The following is a 21664-nucleotide window of genomic DNA, read 5'->3' as shown; positions in this document are numbered from 1 at the left end:
CGAGGGGAAAAAGAAGCTGTGCAATATTTAAATAGGTTAAGTGAGTTATAGATAGCTGTATGTATATGATACTCGTTGTAATTGTTAAAGCTACGTTTACATTGACAGGTAATAAAATTGTAGACGCGTATCGCGGACAATCAACATCCGTTTTTCGTGGAAAATCCGCAGAAAGACAGATACACATTGACTGAGACGCGCTTCCGCGAACAATCGTCCGTCGGTGTAGATTTTAGCAAACAAATTTCTACACGAGTCAGTAATGACTGATTCTTAATTCTTCTTAGATATTTTACATACTGGAGTACGATTTTAAACGCACAAATGACTGTTTGTAAAATATATAGATAGGAATTATTGTTCGATGGTGTATCAGTTTCATTTGAATTTCTTCGATACAAATCTTATATTTCACTCATCACCAGTGTCAATTGTATTCGTTAAAATATGAATTTGCATAAACAGGTAAAAAGTCAGGTAACACGAAATGCCTGTTCGTTCGTCAGTCAGCATGGAAAATCGTAGATTTCGAGCTAACGAAATTTACCTATCCTGGCATAAGGTACACCGATATGTGGACCGGAAACTGGAGCACAGGTAGCCAAGAGTAACAGTATCCGACTTGCAGCCAACAGGAGCGCAGAGATAAATAAGACGTTCCCGGAGGGCGGCTCTTTCTCTTAGACCTCTTTTTAGCAGCGGTAACTTTTGCTAGTGAAAGTACACGAACAGCACACGGCCTATGGGTAAATATTTGACTGGCTGTTCCTCTTAAGGAGGATGCAAGCCTTCACGAATTTAAAGCCCAGAAGGACGACTATTGAAACAGGGAATTGTGGCAGCGCGGTGAATTACGATGAGATTCTGAACGCTGATTAAATTCCCTGCCTTTGGTATCGATAAGAAGGGAGATATTCCGCGAAATAGATTTTCGATAAATTCTGCAAAGCCTTCAATCTACGCTACAATGAAAAATATAAGTGAACGTATAACGGGTGCTTTTGTATAAATCATTTTTTATTATAACCGATGCAAAGATATACGAGAGATACACGTAACAGCAACATTTGCATAGCTGATGCTAATCCAAGTAATTTTTTAAAGTTGCGAGTATTTTTATGGAAATTTTTCATGAATATGCTATGTGTTTTATATAAGTGATTTCGAAATTTCGTTAATACTGTAACGAGATACGATTGTCGTGATTATATTGGGCTTTGGAACCAATCTGGCAATATATAGAATTTGTAATATACATTTGGTAATAAATTAATTATGTATAATTTGAATAATGAATAGCCATCTTAAACGTGTGATAAGCGTTATCAGATAGTTGACCGAATACTGGAGCATATTAACGCAGATAATATATAACTGACTGTTTAAATATTCCTATAATCTCCGCGAGATATCTACTCGCATTAAATATATCGTAGCTTCTATATACATTTTCCGATTCGTTTCAAAATTTATCAATATCATTATGATAGTGGTATTTGATTATAGCGCCAATGAAATTACAAAATGTTTCGTACAACGCACGTACTATATTCACGAAAGCTTTCTGCAAATATTCGAATATTTTCGTGAACCACATGACTGCACTTTATCTGTGCAGATTCAAAACTACCAGGTCCGGCCGCGAGTGGACGTGGTCGAAAGTTTCTCTCATTGTCAGACCAAACCAAACCTTCTATTTTCGTCTACGTTTCGAGTAGCACTTTTCACGTGCTTGGTAACCGAGAGAGCCAAGATTGGCAATCACAGTTGCCGGGACATTTGCGCGCCTGGATAGCTCTTAATAATTGGAATAGTTCCACCCTGGGGGCCAGCCCTCAACGACGTGGAAACGGAGCGAAAAGCTCCGCAAACCCCTTTGTTTTCCTTTAATATCCTCTGCGCACAGTTTGCTGGATATTCTCGATGACCGATAAAAACCGATGACTTCTGCGCTAAATTCCCACAGAACCTAGGATCTTCCAACTATATTCACCTTTTAAAGGTAGTTCCGTCTGTGAGGCAGTGCAAAGCGAAGTTCGTTTTCAAACTCCGAAGAATTCTCTCCTCGTTCTAGCCAAAGTCGAAACCATAAAGAACGAATTCAATCACGGTCCTCGTTTGATTGAATGGAAATTTTCTAGCGTTATTCGCAGAGATTGGGTCGATCATCGATCGGTTGAGACGTAGAGTTTCGAGTTTGGATTATGGTGGCTTATGAAAGTATTCGCACGCTTACTATAGAATCTCTTTAGGAACGTATCACGTGCATCGTGTACACGAAACTTTTTGAAATTTCCGTAGCATTGTAACGAGACGACTATCGCGTATATATAATCGAGTAGACTACGGATTTCCATGCGGTTGTGGGGAATTTAAATTATGTAAAGATGCATGGGACATAAATAAGAAACGTAATATGCGAACACAGGCAAAATTTCCAAGGTACAGTGCTCGTTACAACATTTAATAGATGAAACGAGTCTTTCCTCAGACTCTAGTCTTTCAGTGGTATTCGTAAAAATATGAATTCGCATAAAAGCGAGTCTGAAAATAAATAGAGTAGCCAATCTGAAAATGTATATAGAAGTAACGAGACATTCATTGCGAATATACACTTAGTGAAAAATTAGTATACAGCATTAATAGTAATCTTAGACGTGCAATTAGTGCTAAAGATCCTGTTTAATTAACATAGCGAATAACCCACTGTTCAAATAATACTTTGATCATCTTTGTCAACTGTACGATTCCAATAGATATTTCATAACATCTACGTACATTTCTACATCCGTTTCAAATTTACAATTTTACACAATTCATAGAAAATTTACAAAAACCAAACCACGATAATCGTGTCTCGTTACAAGTAGAAGTGAGATTTCAAGTTTCTCGTGTATACGTAAAAAGTTTTTACGAGACTTGGAATACTTTCGTTAGCCGCTGTAGGTTCTGAAAGTTGGCTAACTTCGGTCCATCCGAAAAACAGATAGTCGCCGGCAATTGACAGTAGAATTGGGCGAAGCATCCAAGTCAAATGCAGGCTGGATAGTCGAAAGACGGTCACGGTGTATTCTTTCTCAGCGATCGATACGAGAGGAGACTCTTTGAGTCGTGGCCCCTTTCAGCGATAGAGCTTTGCTCGCCTAAAGATCGAAGATAAAAGTACGTTTCATAAAAAAAACCAACCTACCGCACGTCAAACGCGCCGCGTTTCGATCGGAACTCGAGTATCAACGAGTGAATGGGAATTTCTCTTTAGAGCGGTCGAAAAATCGATTTTCTTAAAATCTGTGCACCTGAATTCCGCAAAATGATTAAAGATCGTAGACATTGCTATATAGGAAGTTGAAACCGTACGTGAAAGATTGAACGCATTTTTCTGAACTGTGTTCTCTCAAGATTTTGTCGATAATAAATCAACCGATCTCTTCTAAATTTCGTATACATTATTAAGTATCTTGTAATAAATACTTATACAAGTAAAATATAGTAACTATAATTAATTTATATAATCATAAACATAATTATACGAAGTAAAATAATTAAATGGCTGGATCGAGACATCGTACGCGTCAATCGCAGCGAGTGTATTAAAAAGAACCATAAATCTCCTTCTTCGAAAATATTTCTGTTTTACGTAATAAAGATTATCGCAAACATACTGTCCATTTCTTCTTCGCTATCGAAATCGTTTTGATGAAACGCGCGGAAGATAGAAATGTAAGCTTAATGGCGCTTAAATAAATCCACTGACGCGGTATATCTTTTAATACCGTTAAAAGAGTTGAGCGATTTTACCGTTTTCTTTATCATGGAATTATTTTCTTCTCGTCGTATAAGTCGTCGTATCAACTTTCAGACGAAGGAGAGGAACGATCGTGAACGAATTATCGTCAATGAAAAAGGATGGATAATACGAATTGGTTAGGACCGGCAATAAACGTTACAAGGCAAATACGAGCGTCGATTCGTGGCCTTTCGCCGGACTGATACGACCTGCAGCCTCGATTGCTCGTAGGGTCTGATAGGAAAAACGATTTAAAACCGTGCTAGTAACTGTTTACAGCGCATAAAAGGGAGCCTGAGACCCGAGAGTAACGTGAAACGTTGTTTCGTCGACAATTCCGTTGATATTCCCGTCGCGCCGTGAGGAAAAGAAAAGAAACGATAAAGGAGAACCAGTAAAATCCACGGTTTTTACGAGGCGAAGTTTCCGACTCGCAGCCGGACTCGACGCGTCCTCGTGCGGCTTATCGATTTCTAATCTACCAGGGTCTGCCTCTGCGGTGGGAATTCACACTCAAAGCTCGTGTGTCCCGGGTTACGCGGCCGAGATTGCGGATTCCCAACCAGCTGATGTATGCCATTATGGAGGTCAAGGAACGACGACGATAAGCTAGTCGGTAGGACAGCAGGAACAGGATCGACTTGTGCGGCGGCGTTTGTCTCTGCCGAGTTAATTCCTCAAACACGCTACTAACCTGGTAAGGGACCATCTGTCTTCGTATTTTCCATCCTAATTGATCTTCAATGATCTCGAATGATCTGCAACTATAGGTCGCTGTGTTCGTCTTAGGACACCCTACCGGAAGGCAAAGACGAAGAAGGAAGATATCGTTATATTTTAAAAATGAAATTGACCCCGAAATTACCTATTACACGCTTTCACCTGTGGAGAAAGCTATTAACGTCAAATGACGTCTGCCTTGAAATTGGGCAAGTTTGATCTCGCGCATTTTTTCTCTGTCGTCGAAAACAAACGAGCTATTCAGGTGGCATATTTTAGATGACTCACACTGTATATCGCGGAACGAGACTCGAGAAGAATTCGTGTGGACAAGTAATAGGAAAATAGGCCAATGTTTGTAACAACGAATCGATAGCGTGAATGATTCGTCACGCGGAAATGATTCACGTGGCTTTTTGATCTTCCTAGTTTCAATGTAATGCTATATGGATACGTTTCGAGACGAATGTTTCTGCTAAATAGCGTTTTCTTCCCCAAACCGATACGCGAGAAAATGTAAAATGAAAATAGCCATTTGCGTGTATTCGTTCTGTATTTACCCTGACATGTCCGACCGCGTATGGCTAATACTACTGACAGAGCTAAGAGAGATACAGTAGGATTCAAAATCGAGATAATTCTGTAAAAATCATGGAAGAATTGAACGCAGAGAGGCAGAATTTGAAAAAAAAGGAAACCGAGCACATTGTTATATTATTTCCATCCTTCATCGAATACAACTTGTAGCATTTATTTATATCTAATGAGTACATATAACTCGACATTCCTACGATATTCTCTTTCAGCCGTGAATTATTACAACCATACGTTCCGTGTCTCGAAAGCACGTAACACAGAAAAGATCGCACGCGTAAGGTGAGGAAAGAAGATTCTGAACGCGTTCTCTATGATAATAAATTCAATTTCCTCGCGTTTCTTCCCCGGAATTTTCGTGTAAAGGTAGAACGTTCTCGCAACCCTTGCAAAACGGCGAACCTGCTTCGGATCGCCATTAAAGCCGACGGCATGTGTTTCCTTGGAAATACGCGGCGGGTTTGTATTTGCCTAAAATTATTCTTTTCCGTCCCATTACTCGAGGTACGGGTGTTACGTTGGTGTTTCGCGTAAACGACAGGGGTAAGGGAGTTGAAGTCGAAACGAAAAGGGAAGCAACGCGTTGATTTGGCAAACGACTCGAGGGGCGTCGACGAAAAAAAAAATACGATAAAATCATCCATCAAGTTGGTCGATGGTCCTTGAGGAAATTACATGGCAAAAGCGTATTTAAAATCGTCCAGACGATTCAGCTCTGCTCCAAGAAGCCAGCTATACAGTAGCTCGCAAAAGTATTCGAACACTTGCCATTGAAAATATACTTAGGTGTATCTACATTTCCAATCGATTTCGAATTTTATTAATATAACGCTGATATTCGTATCTCATTACGTTGCTAGTGAAAGTTCAAAATATTTTATATAACAGATACAACGTATACGTATATTATGTTCTGAAGTTTCATTAATATACGTTAACATTTCCCAGTAACATTTCAATAACATTATATAGCAGATGCAACTTCTACATATGAATATTACATAAAACATTTTGAATATTCATTAACAGCATAAAGAAAGAAACACGCGTGTAATTATATATATATAGATAATATACATATATGATATATAATAATTAATAATACATATGATATACACAAAAAATTTCGGACTTTCATTAACAAGATAAATGGACACGTATATCATAATCGTATCAATAAAAGTTGAAACCAATCTGCAAATGTACAGTGTACACTCACATTCGTAAATATCACAGTTGAATTATCACATATATAGCGATCCTCCTGCTAGACAGCAGGATTAATCAGTCGAATAAAAATCGCTCTTACGATAGACGTTTACGGAGGAAATTTTTCACTTTTGCGTGTTTCGAGTTCAAAGGTTACCTGTTTTCCAATGACGCTAACACACGCGTGCCGAAACATCAATCTAAATTGCCCATTAACCTTTTACGCCCACGTGATACGTCCGTTCCTCCTTTTGATAACGCGTTTCTATAGTTTGGTCGTTTTCACCAGCATTTCTTATCGCCGTTAGTGATCAAGGACGAGGATAATTGTTTCAATGATTCCGTGACTTGGCGTAAATAACGGGATACACCGGAGTAGTGGGTGTAGCGATTAGTTAAGTACCTAGGTGCGTGAAAAAGCACGTTTCGAAGGGATGTAGATATAAGATAAAAATAGCTATAAAGACCAATGTCTTTTTATTTTCGATATCTTTTGCAATTTATCAGTAACTGTGAATAGCTTTAAAAAAAAGTCAAATGTTACAAAATAACAAGTATTAGGTTGTCCGAAAAGTTTCTTTCGTTTTGTGAGGAAATGATAGACGCACAACGTTTTTTGTTTTATATTATTTTGCCGAATTACGTACGATCCGTTTTGTTCTGTTGAGATAAACACCGCGACATCTCACAGATTTGGTTTCACGTTTGCATGAAGGTGCATCGTTGTAAAAAAAACACGTTTGAGAAAGAAAAACACTTTCCGGACAACCTAATATTAGTAATAGTAACAAATGTACGTGGCGAACTGATACAGAGAACAGATCGTTTCACTGAGACGAAGCAAAATCAAAATAAGCTTCCTACAGTATTCAAATTCAGTACTTAGTCAACATTTTTATTAAAATTCCATATTAACAGCTAATGTTACTAAAATATTTCGTACGTTCATTGTAACGTCTTAACGAGACTCTAAATGACGTTCTACGTTTATATGACATTTTTCGTTCAATTACCTAGGTTTCTACCTAACTTTCCGTAGAATAAGAATGAAAAATCGGACCTCCAAACGATACGGGGGCACTGGGTGAAATTAGGCGCGTTTTGAATTCCTTTCGCAGTGGGAGGGGTGAAAATTCCTTGTCTCTGCAGACTGCACGCGGCGATTCGTTTACTCTAATTGGATTTAAGGCCGGTGGTGGCTGCGTCAAAAGATAAGGGCCGTCCGCTTCCTCTCTCCCGGGGTCCGACCTATACGGAAATCGTATTGGACCTAGCGCGCGCCAAACTACATCAAACAAACAGGAAACACCGCTGAATCGTAACGGGTCACTCGATCATCCCTCGAAACGATTTTCCTCCTCTCCCACAGGGAAATCTGCAATAACCGCCCACAACATCCAACCATCTGTTTTTTTTTTTTTTTTTTTTTTTTATGGTCTTTACATTCGAAGGCGCGCAATAACACGAGAGTTTCCAAGAAAAGATTTGTCCCTTCGGGAAGAGTTTCGTATTCCAATCGGGAAAGTTTCACGTCGCGCTAAAGGGAAAGCACGCGTCCTCCGATAATACTAAACAATTTCATTGTACCGCGAGTAGACACGGTCAAACATTTCGGACACTCGCAGATGAAATCACATTTGGCGGATGGAAAACAGCTTGGAACTCAATCACGCTAAGTGTATCGATTGCCAGCATTTAAATGAGGAGTCTTCGTGAATAGTAAGCGACAAGCGACGTTAGGTACGTTTTATGATTCAAAAGATTCACCACAGATTCGTTCTATGTTTCTAGGTAAGACGAAACTGAGGGAGAATGAAATTGTATTGGAGGCTCGGTCATTGAGAAAATCGAGTTTGAAAATTTGTCAAGTGCACGAGAACTTGGTTGATTCTCGACTAGGCCGAAATGGATCATGAACAGAAGCTCGTTCTATTCTCGAAAATAAATCAAGAACGTAGAACAAGTTTGAATAACTTACAGCGAGTTAAAATAATCTTAGAATAATAAACTGAAATTATAGAAATGCATTCTGAAACCAATATCGATCTATAAAATCTGTGAAATCCAATTCGGCAGATTGGCTGCTCCATTTAAATCCCGTGTTTCTAATCATCTCGATAGAAGTATAAATTCGCATAAATATCTGCAGCGAAATAATTATACGCGGTCCTAATCCCGTCGTAGAATCGATATATTCGAAGCAATCAGCTGAAATCATTCGAAACGACCAAGCTTCTGGTCTCGGCAACTTGCGAACGAAAGACAAATTTTGAAGTATCAGGCTTCGCGTATGGTTGCCCATCTGCCATCCTTATTGTTGGAAAGTTGCACGGCCAACATCCAGCGCATGTAACGAAGTTTCGGGTACAAGTGTACTACGGTTGCCAGAACAAATATTCGGTACATGGCAGGTGCTGCGTTGTTTCGCAGCCAGAGACCAGGTCCCGTTAAAGAGCTTGTGGACAACATCGGCCACGCTCTGGTTCCCGAGCTGCCCGCTCCATTTCAGATAGTTAGGATTATATCCTGTATTTATTGCGCCGGTTCCAGTTGGACCGTAGTTGTTCCAAGTTAGCCAGCACATCTTCCCTTTAAATCGTATATTTGGAAAGCGGCTTAATAATCCTGCTGCCGCTTGTACTCGATTCGATACCCAACTGTTTGCTTAACTGCGCCAGATTCTAAAACTTGCCAACGTTCTACCGAAAGATCACAGACAGACAGACAGACAGAGGTAGGTTTTATAGCGAACAATCGGTGAATTTTAAATTGCGAGATGTAAGATCTTCTTTCTAAATTATCTTCGTTCCTTGTCATCTGTTAGGACTAACAACAAGCGGATATTTTATTTCGTCCTTAGGCTCATAACACGTTTCATTCGTTTTAGCGTATTAGAATCCATTAAATAAGCTCGTAGGTAAATGTTGCGCGAGTTTCTCAAGGAATATTTTTCCTGATGATGATGAGCTAATCTATGGTATACTAGCCAGTGCAACCAATAATTTCTTTTTCCTTTATGGTTGTTGTTCGAAGATTCTACCTTGTTTCATTGGCATTTCACCTGGCTCTATGACTAGACGTCAAATTTTTCATTGAGATCTGTCCAAAGTTTCGATGTTTGCCGGCGAATTTAAGGAGTTAGAGCTATGGGAGTTGCGAATGAGAGAGGCGAAAGCATGTACTCGTGTCTAACTGTAACTAACTGTGACTCGCAATGATCAGAGTCGAAGACCAGAGTTCCGTTTATTTTCGAATTATTCTCGTGGCCAACAGAAGTTTCATTCGCTTCGAATTTGTTCGAGAGATCAAAGTGCTCCAAGTTTCCTCTTGCAAATGGCTATTCTCTAGCTGGCTAGCCGTTCTAACGTAGAGAGAAAGAGAGAGAGGGAGAGAAAGAGAGAGAAGGAGAGAAAGCGAGAGAGAGAGAGAGAGAGATTGACCATGTTCAAGTTCGAGGTTCGTCGCGGCTCGTCGCGGCACGCAGTTAATTAGCAATTATTCCGGGGCCGTGGCCTGGCGTCGCTAATCGAGTTCCCAACTACGCGACTCGATTCGACGCACTTAAACGTAGCGACGATCTATTCACCGGTTATCGAGCCGATCGGAAACCACTGTGGCTGACAGCCCGTTGTGCTGCCTTAGCTCTTTAGCTGGTATCACTTTGTCGCAAATGGCACGAACGCTGACACGTCGATAGCCGGCCTATCGTTTCGTCTTGTCACGAAACACAGTTACAGAGCAGAATTCAGTCAACGTGATATAGCAGCAATTTCGTGATAAAATACGAGCATGTATATGTCAAAAATATCGTATTCGTGTTCAGACTGGCTGAAAGACTAACGTGGACGAGAACGAATGAATTCTACGCTACAGTAGAATTCGTCCTTATTGGTACGAAATTTTAGTTAATGCCTGATTAACTGAATGCTGCTGAACGATTCTGCCAATCTAAAAAAATACCAAGACAGAAAAACTGCAATTACATGAACTGCAGTCACGTAAACTGGGTTTTCCACCAACAAGTTCCAAATTTATTTTGTGGAAAAGACATCGTTCCCGCTAGGAGCATGTTCGGACATAGTAAGAGTCTTCACAGGCTCGCCATAAAAGTTGGACATGTCGCGAAACAAACCAGGCGGTTACGGAGCAAAGTTCAGTTCAGAATTTCACGATTCGAAGACTTAAACGCGATGAAAGAAGAAGAAGAAGCAACGAATGAATAATAGACTGGCGAGCGTATTTTTCAAATTTATTTTCTCAAAAGCACAGACCATTGCCGCCAAAAACCGACTTGAACTTGGAAAAAGCGTTTTCGGCCTCGTCATAGAAATTGTGAAATATCCATTTCCTCGCATAGATCGAAAAGAAAATTTTTGAAAAAGAAAACGCTGTCAGAGGTTTAGATAGAGTCGCACGACTCGGGTACGGGCAGAAACAGGGTTTAATTAAACGCGACACGAGGAAGAGGTTTTATTACGAATTACCTGTGCACGCGTCGGTTCATTGATAGGGTAAGTGGACAGTCTCGTTTACGATGGGGCTGGGTTTATCCTCGGTGGCAGGAAGATTACGAGCCGTCGTTTTATTCGACTTTTCCAAGGGATGGGTTCATTGTCCCAGTCGCATTCCGATTTCGTCTCCTCGAACGACGACCTCGAATGGTCTGCGAGGATGGAACGTACGAGCAAAACAGAAAACGCGATTACCCTCGGCGAATGAACGCCGCAGCTGCCACATATTTGCCTCTTTCAACGTTTCCAACTTTTATTTCCCCAATTTCATGCGATATCGTGCTGAAACGAAAATTGCGCCACTATTCTCTGTTCGCGGAACGAGTCTTTTTATCGAGTGTCCATAGAAAAAGAGGGGTCGAGTTTTAAAAACTGTTAAACTCGCATAAAATGATCGAATCTTTCATCTTTTTATCTCGTTTTAGTTTTAACCCTCCAAAAAAAAAAAAAATTTCAAATATGAAAGAAGGATCTTCCATATAAAATTCAAAGGAAAAATGTCGCGTGCCAATAACGACTCTTCCATAGTTGGCTGAAATTTCAGAGATTGCCTAACGATAGAGAAATACGATTCGAAAATGACTCAAAGAACGTAACGGAGTTAATTAGATCGAGAAGAATAATTGCCGTTGCAAAGATGACGAGAGGTGCTTGATTGGCAGAAACGATTGAAGATCGAATAGCCGTGTCGTTGAATCCACGTGGAAAAATCGCAGGAATTTTTCTATTTCCGATCAAAGACCAGGAATAGCCATCGAGATTCTTGGTATATGAAATACGAACGACGCGATCTGGGCCAGGCCAGTGTTTCAGTTGAAAATTCATTAGAAGACACGCGAGAATCTAGAACAACACTCGACATCGCAACAAATCGATTCTTCCAATTACAGCTGGAATCGACCGGACCTATTTCCCAGCCCATTTTCTCCTTCGCCTCCTTCCAACCCTCGGCTTCCTTCGCCCCTTTACACACTGCCTATACATTTATCTGTTCGCTCGACCGTTTGCCACTGTATCTGCCTATTTATCTTTGCCACTCTCTGTTCCACCTGATTCCCTTCTTTGTACGAGCCTTTGCAGCGCGCTTTTGTGTCTCCAGAAGCAAACACGCTGATCCGCGGATGATACGGCCCGACTCGTTCAACAGAGTAATTAATAGCCATGGACAAATTCTGGTAGAAAGACTATACTCTTTTGAGTAGAGAAAGATATTCCAGATGATTGTATAGAGAAGAGAATATTTTAATGATTTTGTTGTTCCTGGTATGTGTTGTCAGGACCAAAGCTCCTGAGTAATTTCACTTATACATGTAGAAACATTTTGATATTTCAGTGATATTCGTGAACTCAATATTTAACATTTACCATTATTTACTATTATTCAGCTAAGATCATCGTTCGATGTATTATATATTAATTTATTTACTAAATATATGGCAATAGTGGGTAACTTGTGACTTCTACATATGTATATGTAGATTCTATACATTCGAATTAAATTTCGAAAAGTTTCGTACAATACAGAGTGGCTATAAAAAGCATTTTCACGGTACTCCATTTATTTCTATATTACTTAATTAGGACCAAGTGTACTTTTTATACCATTTAGTAGTACTTTCATGCGAGGGTAAAAGTTTGATGTTACAAAAATGAAATGTACCATCTCATGAAAACAAAACGCTTTACAAAATAAAGGCGTGCGTAAATACTTTTTATAGCCACTGTATAATATAGCGAGAGTCAAAAGTGTGCATACACACTGAGAGCACGAAATTTATTCAGAAGCTTTTGCACACATTAATGTAGGAATAAAAATTATCACTATCAAACATAGGTATGCTGTATACCCTTAGCTTATAGGTTAATATTATACGACCCTCGTTCCTTTAAGGTGTACACTCGCTTTTGACTCTCGCTGTATGAGGATAAAAGTTTGAATATCGTAATAAAAATGAAATATACATTGGCGAGAATTTTCTATAGTAAGCGTTCAAATAATAGTCGTTTCAACGTTAGAATCGAGATTATTCAGAACGTCGGCCTTGATAATACACATCAAGAGCAATGAAATCGGCGAGGTGTGACCCTTCCTTTACAATTACCGACGTTTCACCCTTGTCTCCAAGGGTGGCTTTCAGATGGCTGCAAGTCGGTTTAATAGGGCTGAACGAGCGCACAGAGTAAAAGGGAGAATCCCGTTTGCGTCGACATCCTTCTCGCGTCTCCAAGAAATAGGATTTTTGCGCGTCTCGATGCAATGCCATTACGTCTAAGTAAACGCGAGTTGTAGCGAGAGAAAACACATTTTCCAAAGACTAAGATGTCGTTGGTCGCCAATAAGATAGAGAATAGGGCGAATATACGAGGAAAGGTTTCAAAAGAACAAGCACGCTGCTTTTTCCACGTCGTACGTGACGCATTTCGTGAGAACTTGACCCACGATTCGAGCCAAGGCCATCAGAGAGTCGAGTAACGCAGCAGGGAATCGACGACCGGTTCGAAGAGAAGAAATAGTCGATGCGGAACGAAAGCACGCGGAGGTGTAAGAACAGCTGCTCTGGCTGTCTTTGGCTGTGTTTCATTTTTCATACAATCGAATCCCACGAACGCGTTTAATGGCTAAACGAAATCAGTTTCGTTGGAAACGAAGCAAATGGTTCGTGTATACGCAGTGTCTCGAAAGCTTGGTATCAAACTTAAAGAGCATGTAGCAGTGACGAAATAAAGAAGAGAGATCTGAAGAAAACATGGATGCGAATATCGTTGGTTTCCTAGTTGTAGAGCGTTTTCACTTTTGTAGAAATGTGGAACATTTATATACCGACGATAAAATGAAAAATGGATTGCGGATGGCACCGATCAGCTCGTCCATCAAAAACAAATCTAACAGACTTTTGCCTGTGAGGACAGAGTATAGCATATAACGAACCTATTAATTCGTCGAGTGAATTAAAACAGCGAATCGAAGACTATTGTCGACAAGAGAGAAACAGGAGATCATTCAACGTATACGTACTTTTATGAGAAACATAGTAGACGAGACACTACAACTTGTGGATAGACCTTTATCGATACTTTATCGATAGCGAGATCTTACGTAAATTCATATTTATATAAACGCTACTGAAACCCATGAAAGTAATGAAACTTAAACAGACGTTTGATGTTGTAGATATTAAACACTATACATTCTGTGAATTTCTGCATATTAAAGTTAATATAAATAAATAAATAAATACATAAAAGTCCATAGTTTACCAACGTTATTTAGATCGGTATTTATTAAGGACTTTTCGCTTGTTTCGATAACCATTACATGTTTTCAAGATTTGACCGCGATTCTTTGACACACTATGTATACATTTGTATATCGTTCGTATACATATGTACTGGGGGAATTACAGTGAACGCGATAGTATCGAAGAGACGAAACGATGGTCAAAGGCGTACGACGTGTCACAGCGAAAGATTACGCGAGATATGTTCACCCTCGTAGCGAAACAGCCCCTTTAATTAGTGCTCGAAGCTCTTTTCTGCCGAGTGGCCTGGGTCGAAACGCCTCGGAACACCGGCTTTAGAAAACCTACGCCGCGGATATTCGACCCAGTTTTTTGAGTATCCGTGCCACAGGAAAATACATAGACGGTATCCAGGTCTATGACGACCCGCTTCCTTCTTCCTGCTCCTCCGTCGTTCTCGACGCTCCACCAAAGTCTCTCCCCTTTATTTTTTGATCTTTCTGTCCTCTATGAGTACGAAACAACCCGGTAAAATAACAGAACGAATATGGAACGTGGAGAACGACCGTGATATTCAGACCACGAAACAGCTCGCAATTATTTAGGGAAGACGTATCCAGTCCACGATATCCGGCAAATGTGAAAGTTCAGCTCCCTCAACTGGAGTGCGCGGGCGTTGCATCGCTGTCTAGATTCTCCGATGGATTAATTTCAATGTACGCGACCGCGTTTCTTGTCAAGTTCGTATTTTATTTACGAATTACGTTAATATTGGACGATCGTCTGACTTATCCTCCAGTCGTACTACTTGAATCTGCGTTTTCTCTCACTTGCCGCAACGATATTCCATGGTCTTTGTTCTTTTTCACGAACGTGCTACTTCGAGAATGAAAGAAACAGTAGGACGAAATATTACACAATCTACTATCTCGGAGAGACGCTCAATTTGCTAGCGTATTCGTGTTTCGATCGTAGTTATATAAATTTCCGCGAATGGAGCGATCGAGCTAGCGAAAGCTCTCTCCGTTGACGATCGCAGGAAATGACGAGCTGTTTTCTAAAAGCTTCTGGGAATACGACGAAAGCATCGCACTATCACGGGAATCTAAAAAGTTAGTTAAACTTTTGCACGATCTTCCGCGTTTGTCTCACGTCCAATATATTTCGAAGCGTGTTTCCCGTTTTCCATTTCCTCTTCCTGGATGGACACTAGAAACAATATCGATGACTTTCTTATGTCATAAATTGGTTTCTGATACGCGAAAAATCGGCGATATGGTAATTTATATCGAACGATAAAACGAGATAAATCTTCGAACGCGATATCCATTTCTTACGCTCGCTTTGTAACGAGAAACTCGGTTACCTGCTTTCTATTGTTATAAATCGTTGTTTCGACAATTTATCGCTCGGATTGCCGAGGTTGCGGCTCCGGCCTCGCTATAAATTTTAACTATTTTGCTTGCGGTTCCGTCACCGCCACGCGTACCGGTCCTACTTCCGCGAATCTTCCCGTCGTTACCTCAAACATCCGCGTTCCACTTTAACAACTTGTACATCCTCGCATTTCTTACGACTTTCTATCACCAGACCTTGTTCGCCTATGAGGACCATGAATATCCACCTTTGCTACAGTATGCATCTTTCAACTTAGTTCTTCTTCCCACTTTTTATTCCAAACTGGGTAAAATCAAATTATTACATAGCCCGTGTAGGATAAGTTGCAGGATATGGAGCAATATTTTAAAAAGTTATGGTACGTGTACATTTGGTTAAAAAGTTGAAGCAATATATATTTTCTGTAAAAGGTACCTTCCAAATATTTTATGTCATAAGCCACAAGTTCGTAAAGACGCGAATTCTATCGTAATCTATCGTAAAAATACTTATCTATCGTTTATTGTAGAAAAAGGCAAATGGAATATTGTGATATAATCGTTTAAATCGATACACAAAATTGAAACGAAGTATTAGGTCGTCCGAAAAGTTGCTTTCGTTTTATAAGGAAATGATGGATGCACAACATTTTTCGTTTTATATTATTTTATCGAATTACGTATGATCCATTTTGTCCTATCAAGATAAAGATCACAACGTTTGACAGATTAGGTTTCGTGTTTGTATAAAGATGCATCGTTGTAAAAGACGTGTCTGTAAAAGAAAAGCACTTCTCGGACAACCTGATATCATGCACACCAATAGGCCTTTCTTCATATTTCGTCCAAACTGAAGAAATCTTTTAACGTTGGATAGATACAATGGGGTCTAGAATGGCGCGATGAACGCGAATGAAGCAGAAATAGAGAAAAAGCTCGAACTTACACGTGCAACGCGTAGAACGAAAATTAACTAGCAAATAACCACAACGTCTGACGTGTATTTCAAAAGTTATACAGGTAATCTCTGCGACTAATTTGCATCGAGCTAATCTCACGCAATGAAAAGAATTTCTACAGGATCACGAGAAATTCCGGACACACACATTGTGACGTAACACGTGAGACGAATGCTACTACGTACACGCTTTCAAGAATGTCGCCGACAGTGAGTTATGAAAATTGCTTAGAGAGGTTACGAAAGAACCGCGAGAGAAATGTTCCTCGTTGTCTTTTTGTGCGCTTCTGAACGTATCGTTGTTCTTAGGAAGGGGAAAGGGTGCGGCTGTGTGGGTCGAGAGAAACGCGACGGCCGGGAAACGAAAACGGACGGTGAGAATTTCGTTTATGCAGATGCAGTCAATTATATCCTGTCTGCTTATTTGACAACGTCGGTCTCGTGTGCCCGAGCCTCATCCTCTCATTTTTGCCCAGCTGGCGTTGCACAACTTGTCCCGAAATACGTGGGGAATACAGCCGAGGCTGCGCGCCCTGGCAAGATTAGTTATTAGATTACAAGGCCGGCTCAGAACTGCTCGGTAATGGAATAGCTATGGAAATGGGAAGAAAGGTGGGCCCAACTGCTGTCTGATGTGGTAACCTTGTGGCAGCCATTACAACCGTCCCATCTCTGTCCTTTAAGAGCCATCTTCATTCTCTGTCCTGATAAACTAGCGTCTCTGAATTATTTTTGTATGCCAAACCCTTTTCATAACAACCAAATGGCCTTTCGCTATCGTCGCCTTTATACACAGGGACAATATTTTTGAACCGTTTGTATGGCGAATGATATCAGGTTGTCCGAAAAGTTTCTTTCTTTCTTTTTTGTTTTATATTATTTTGTCGAATTACGTACGATCCATTTTGTTCTGTTGAGATATACACCGAGACATTTCACGGACTTGGTTTCACGTTTGTGTGAAGGTGCACTGTTGTAAAAAACACGTTTGCAAAAGAAAGACACTTTCCGGACGACCTAATACATATCGCACCTTTGCAGTTGACGTGAAGGGTGACACAACTCGAGAAACGCGGTTTTCCAGTTATCCCTATGAAGATGTTGCAGAGACGATAATTAATTATGAAAATCTTACTCGTCCACCTTCGTAATTTGGCTGGTACAGAGCAGTTATGTCGCTCATACTGGCTTTTCTACTACTGTGCAGTGTATTAGATGCAGTGCGTCTTGTTGTTAGTCGCGCCTTGACGAGAAGGGTGGTTTTCCAGGCTTAAGGAAAATAAAAGAAAAAGATGGCACGAACCTGTTTTGTCAGCTTCTTCTTCATAAACTAGGTCTTAATTTTTCGTTGGTAAACTTGGTTGGTAATTCTTCGACTTGTATCACTTTTCACGCAAGGCTTCGTATTTTGCGGAATGCAATAGTAGAAAATCAATTATATATTTTCTTGTTCATTTTAATCTAAAATATTAGGCTGTCCGGAAAGTTTCTTTCTCAGACACGTTTTTTACAGCAACGCATCTTTATACAAACATGAAGCTTAATCTTTATCTTAATAGAACAAAATGCATCATACGTAATTCGATAAAATAATATAAAAGGGAAAAAGATTGTGCATACATTAATTCCTTATAAAACTAAAGAAACTTTTCGGACGACCTAATAATACTATCCGCGTGAATAGAAAGTTAACCGAAATTGTCTCTGCGGCGAACGTGTTAATAAATGAAAGAAGACACGTTAGAAATGGATATTTCAGAATATATTCCAACTTAATAGTCGATTATTCCATTATATTTAATCTAACTGTGACGATCAGCCAGAACGCACTACGTCATGTGCATCGAGGACCCAAGTGTCAGACTATACCGAACTAATCGATGAGTCTTAATCAAGCAATATAGATGAAGACATTGCTGCAAGCGTGGCAATAATTTTGCGTTTGCGTGATTCAGATTGATTTTGTTGAATGATTGATAGTGAACGGCTACTTGATTAATAGCGTCGACGAATCCATATTCCGACCGATTGGATGCCAGCACCTTGAACAATTGCTCGATTGCTAGCTATTAAGGTCGTATATCCTATCATTACGAATCGCAAAGTACTCGTGGACGAGAAATAACAAAACAAATGAGGCGTGATGGTCGACAAGATCTTTTTGGATCATGTATATTTCCTTGCACTGTTATCGAATCATCGAATTACCTATATACTATACTTATCTTTCGCCGAATTGCAAATATAACTATGACAGAAATGAGTGGACGTGAAAAAGATTAAAAAAGGATTCGTAAGTATTATTCCCACGAGAAAAATTAATAATTCTGTCTTAATAAATTGTTTAACCATATTCCATCAAAGTTTCATCTTCGACAAATACCACTTGTACGAACTACGTGTATTTGTGCGTAATTTTAGATAACGAAAGTTCCACATCAAAGGATCAAATATCTTTGAACAGGTTTTCGTTCTGATCATTGTCGTAAGGGATAATGTAACTGTTATACATAATGCCGAAACATGCGCAAGCTTCATCATTAGACGTTCAACGTAAGTGCTGCAGGAATCAAGTTAAGGAGTCAAACGATTCACCGACAGAGTATCGCGCTTATGACATTGAGGAGCATCGAGAAAACGGGATTAGGGATTACACGTAGGCACCAGGGAGTTCTGCCACTGTTTGAAGTTCGCCAAAGTTCTTGACAAGCAGCTTCTTGCCGTGACAATATCGCGAAGACGCCTTTCTTGGAGTGATGCAAGAAAATTCATCGCGAGCGAACAAGCAGCGTTCGTGATTCACGAAACTGACTCCGACAACCTACAGACTAAGAGAATTTGTCCTGAAGCAACTGTATTATAGCAAGTCTGTGTTACGTTGCACTCTGACCGCGAATTTTAGCCTGCGTTATCGCTAGACTACCAGTGTCTATACATTTATGGAAAATTTAAAGGCGCAAGAAAACACACACCGCATATAACATGGAAAATTATATAAAATATCCAATCTACAGTAATTATTACGATATTTAACGGATGAAACGAACCACTGCCTAGATTCTATTCCACTGAATACATTCGTAAGAATTTGAATTTCTACGAACATCTCTACTAATGGTTCTTCGAGTTTATCTAATTTTCTCTAAGTCTTCTAACGAAGAAATAAATTTTACGTATCTCTGGCCCGCGCTATCTACAATGACAGTCAAAGGCGTTTTATTCGTATCTCACGTAAAGGAAATTTATTCAAAAACTCTTACACGTGTGCTGCATAAATCGAAGATTGATTGAGAAGATACAAAGTACGTATGAATAGAAATTAATAATAAATGTATAGGTAAGTCCGTAGATAAACCAATACTATGCAAACCTCATTTCACCTACAGTACACATATACTCGTGATTCTCGTCTGTATGTATGTACAATGTATATGTCTATTAATTTCACGCCAAAACGGAATTCCTAATACAAATCCACCGTTGCGTCCTAACCAGATTCGATTCGAAAATGCTAGTTCCGTTGAAAATGCAAGGGAACGCTATATGGTTTAATCGCGCTTGCTTTAATCGAATCGAATAATCGTTCGCATTATTTTTCATCGTTGCGCAATTTCCACGATTGCCGAATCGTCTGCGGGGAACAGAACGGACGAAAGAAGAGGTGCGAGGCGGCAAGCACTCGGTTTTGCAATTCATGAATCACTAATTACTCCGCAGGCTCTCGTTAACAACGAAACTAAAGGACCGCCGGGACTTATCGATTCAGACGGAAATTCGGAGGTCGAGGGCGGAGAAGGGCGGAATGTACAATTTAAAGGGAAACGGCGGACTTGCGACGTAGCAAGACGTTTAAGTGAGTCATTAATTGCATTAAGTAAAGTGCGGTTGCCACGTCGAGGGACGCGTACCTCGGCTAACCGACACGGATAGAAGGTTCGCGGAAATTTGACCGAGAATTTAACGGGACGTGCCACGAGTTTTGCCGCTACTGAAGATCGACATATTTGCGGCAGCATGGCAATGTGACGCGTCGCTCCGAAGAAATGTAATTGTCGTAGATGAATCCAGGCCGTCTAAATATTTTATCTCAGCAAAGGCGTCTCATCGTCTTCGCTTTGCGATTGCGCGCTCACCTTTGACTCTTCGTTAAATCAATTGTAGATAAAATACGGATAAAAAGAAGACAGATGTACTGGCTAATTAGTCGAAGCTCTAAACTCAACATAGAAAATAAACTAAAAATCTACAAAACGATAATAAAGCCAATTTGGACGTATGGAATACCACTATGGGGGACTGCAGTAAAGAGCCACATAAATAAACTAGAGTCGCTATAATCGAAGATACTGAGAACAATAGTCAACGCCCCATCGTATGTCAGAAACGAGGATATACGCAAAGACTTAAAATTCCTAAGGTCAAAGAAAAAATCGGCTGATACGCAGAAAAATACAAGGGAAGAACGGCACACGTCCAAACCAGCTGGCTGCTGAAACGAGCAAAACTCTCATAGAAAGAAGACTAAAAAGAAAACACCCCACTGACCTCGCTAAAGAAATAAAATAGTCAAACTGGAAGATGGTATCCCGCTGGGAGTAGCCATCCACGTGTTATTTAGCAATTAAGCTAGAAAAATTGACCAAATGTCCAGCTGGATAAATTGTAAAGTATAAATAAATAATAAAAAAAAAACTCCGACTATTCGTGATAGAGCGTAAGAGAAGATTGGAAGATTGGAACTTGAGAGAAAGTCTCTTCTTCTGTCATTAACTCTTTCACGAAGCTCGTACGTCATACGATCACGTCGATAACAACATATTGTTAAGATTTGTAAATGTCACGACGATAGATCAATCACTATATATTTACTATTTTGCGATCTATCATGTAGAAAGTACGTACTAATCAATAGATGAATAATTACATCCAAAATCTATATGAAATTCTTTTTTTTATATATATTTTCAAACATAATCGCTCACTGCGGCACATCGTTTTAATTCACAGCGAAAAGGTTAGTATCCTAACATTGAACCTTCAATTGAATTTCATTTTCTAATTTGTTCGTTGTTCGGAAAATTCGCGGTGTCCTTATTACGAAATGTTTCACTTAATACTGCTTTTAAATGCATATAATTAAACACATTAAGGAGAAGCATGGAAAATTTGTTAATAAAAGAAGTTTCTTTTTTATGGTTAGACAATGTTAAGTATTATACATCGAAGAAATGCTGCACGTTATCTCAGCTGTTCATCTCTATCTAATTTAG

At 39.7% G+C, this 21664-nt stretch overlaps 1 protein-coding gene and 1 long non-coding RNA gene across 8 annotated transcripts in view; one reads left to right on the top strand and one right to left on the bottom strand.

Annotated features, from left to right (window-relative positions):
- LOC100647316 (complexin) overlaps window positions 1–21664 on the bottom strand; it is a 323682-nt gene that overhangs the window by 237192 nt on the left and 64826 nt on the right. The gene's annotated exons all lie outside the window — the stretch shown is intronic.
- The window catches only part of LOC110119914, a 303031-nt gene that overhangs the window by 270210 nt on the left and 11157 nt on the right, over window positions 1–21664 (top strand). Inside the window, exon 7 of one of the 7 annotated variants that reach the window (XR_007226604.1) lies at window positions 8102–11206. The exons of the other annotated variants lie outside the window; for them this stretch is intronic. This is a non-coding gene — a long non-coding RNA (uncharacterized LOC110119914). Of the gene's footprint in view, window positions 1–8101; window positions 11207–21664 lie in introns of those variants that run through there. 7 annotated transcript variants of the gene reach the window in all.

Source organism: Bombus terrestris, chromosome 15 (genome assembly GCF_910591885.1).
Source record: "Bombus terrestris chromosome 15, iyBomTerr1.2, whole genome shotgun sequence".
Taxonomy (NCBI): domain Eukaryota; kingdom Metazoa; phylum Arthropoda; class Insecta; order Hymenoptera; family Apidae; genus Bombus; species Bombus terrestris.
The sequence above is the reverse complement of the archived record's forward strand: the minus strand, read 5'-3'. Positions and strand labels throughout refer to the sequence as shown.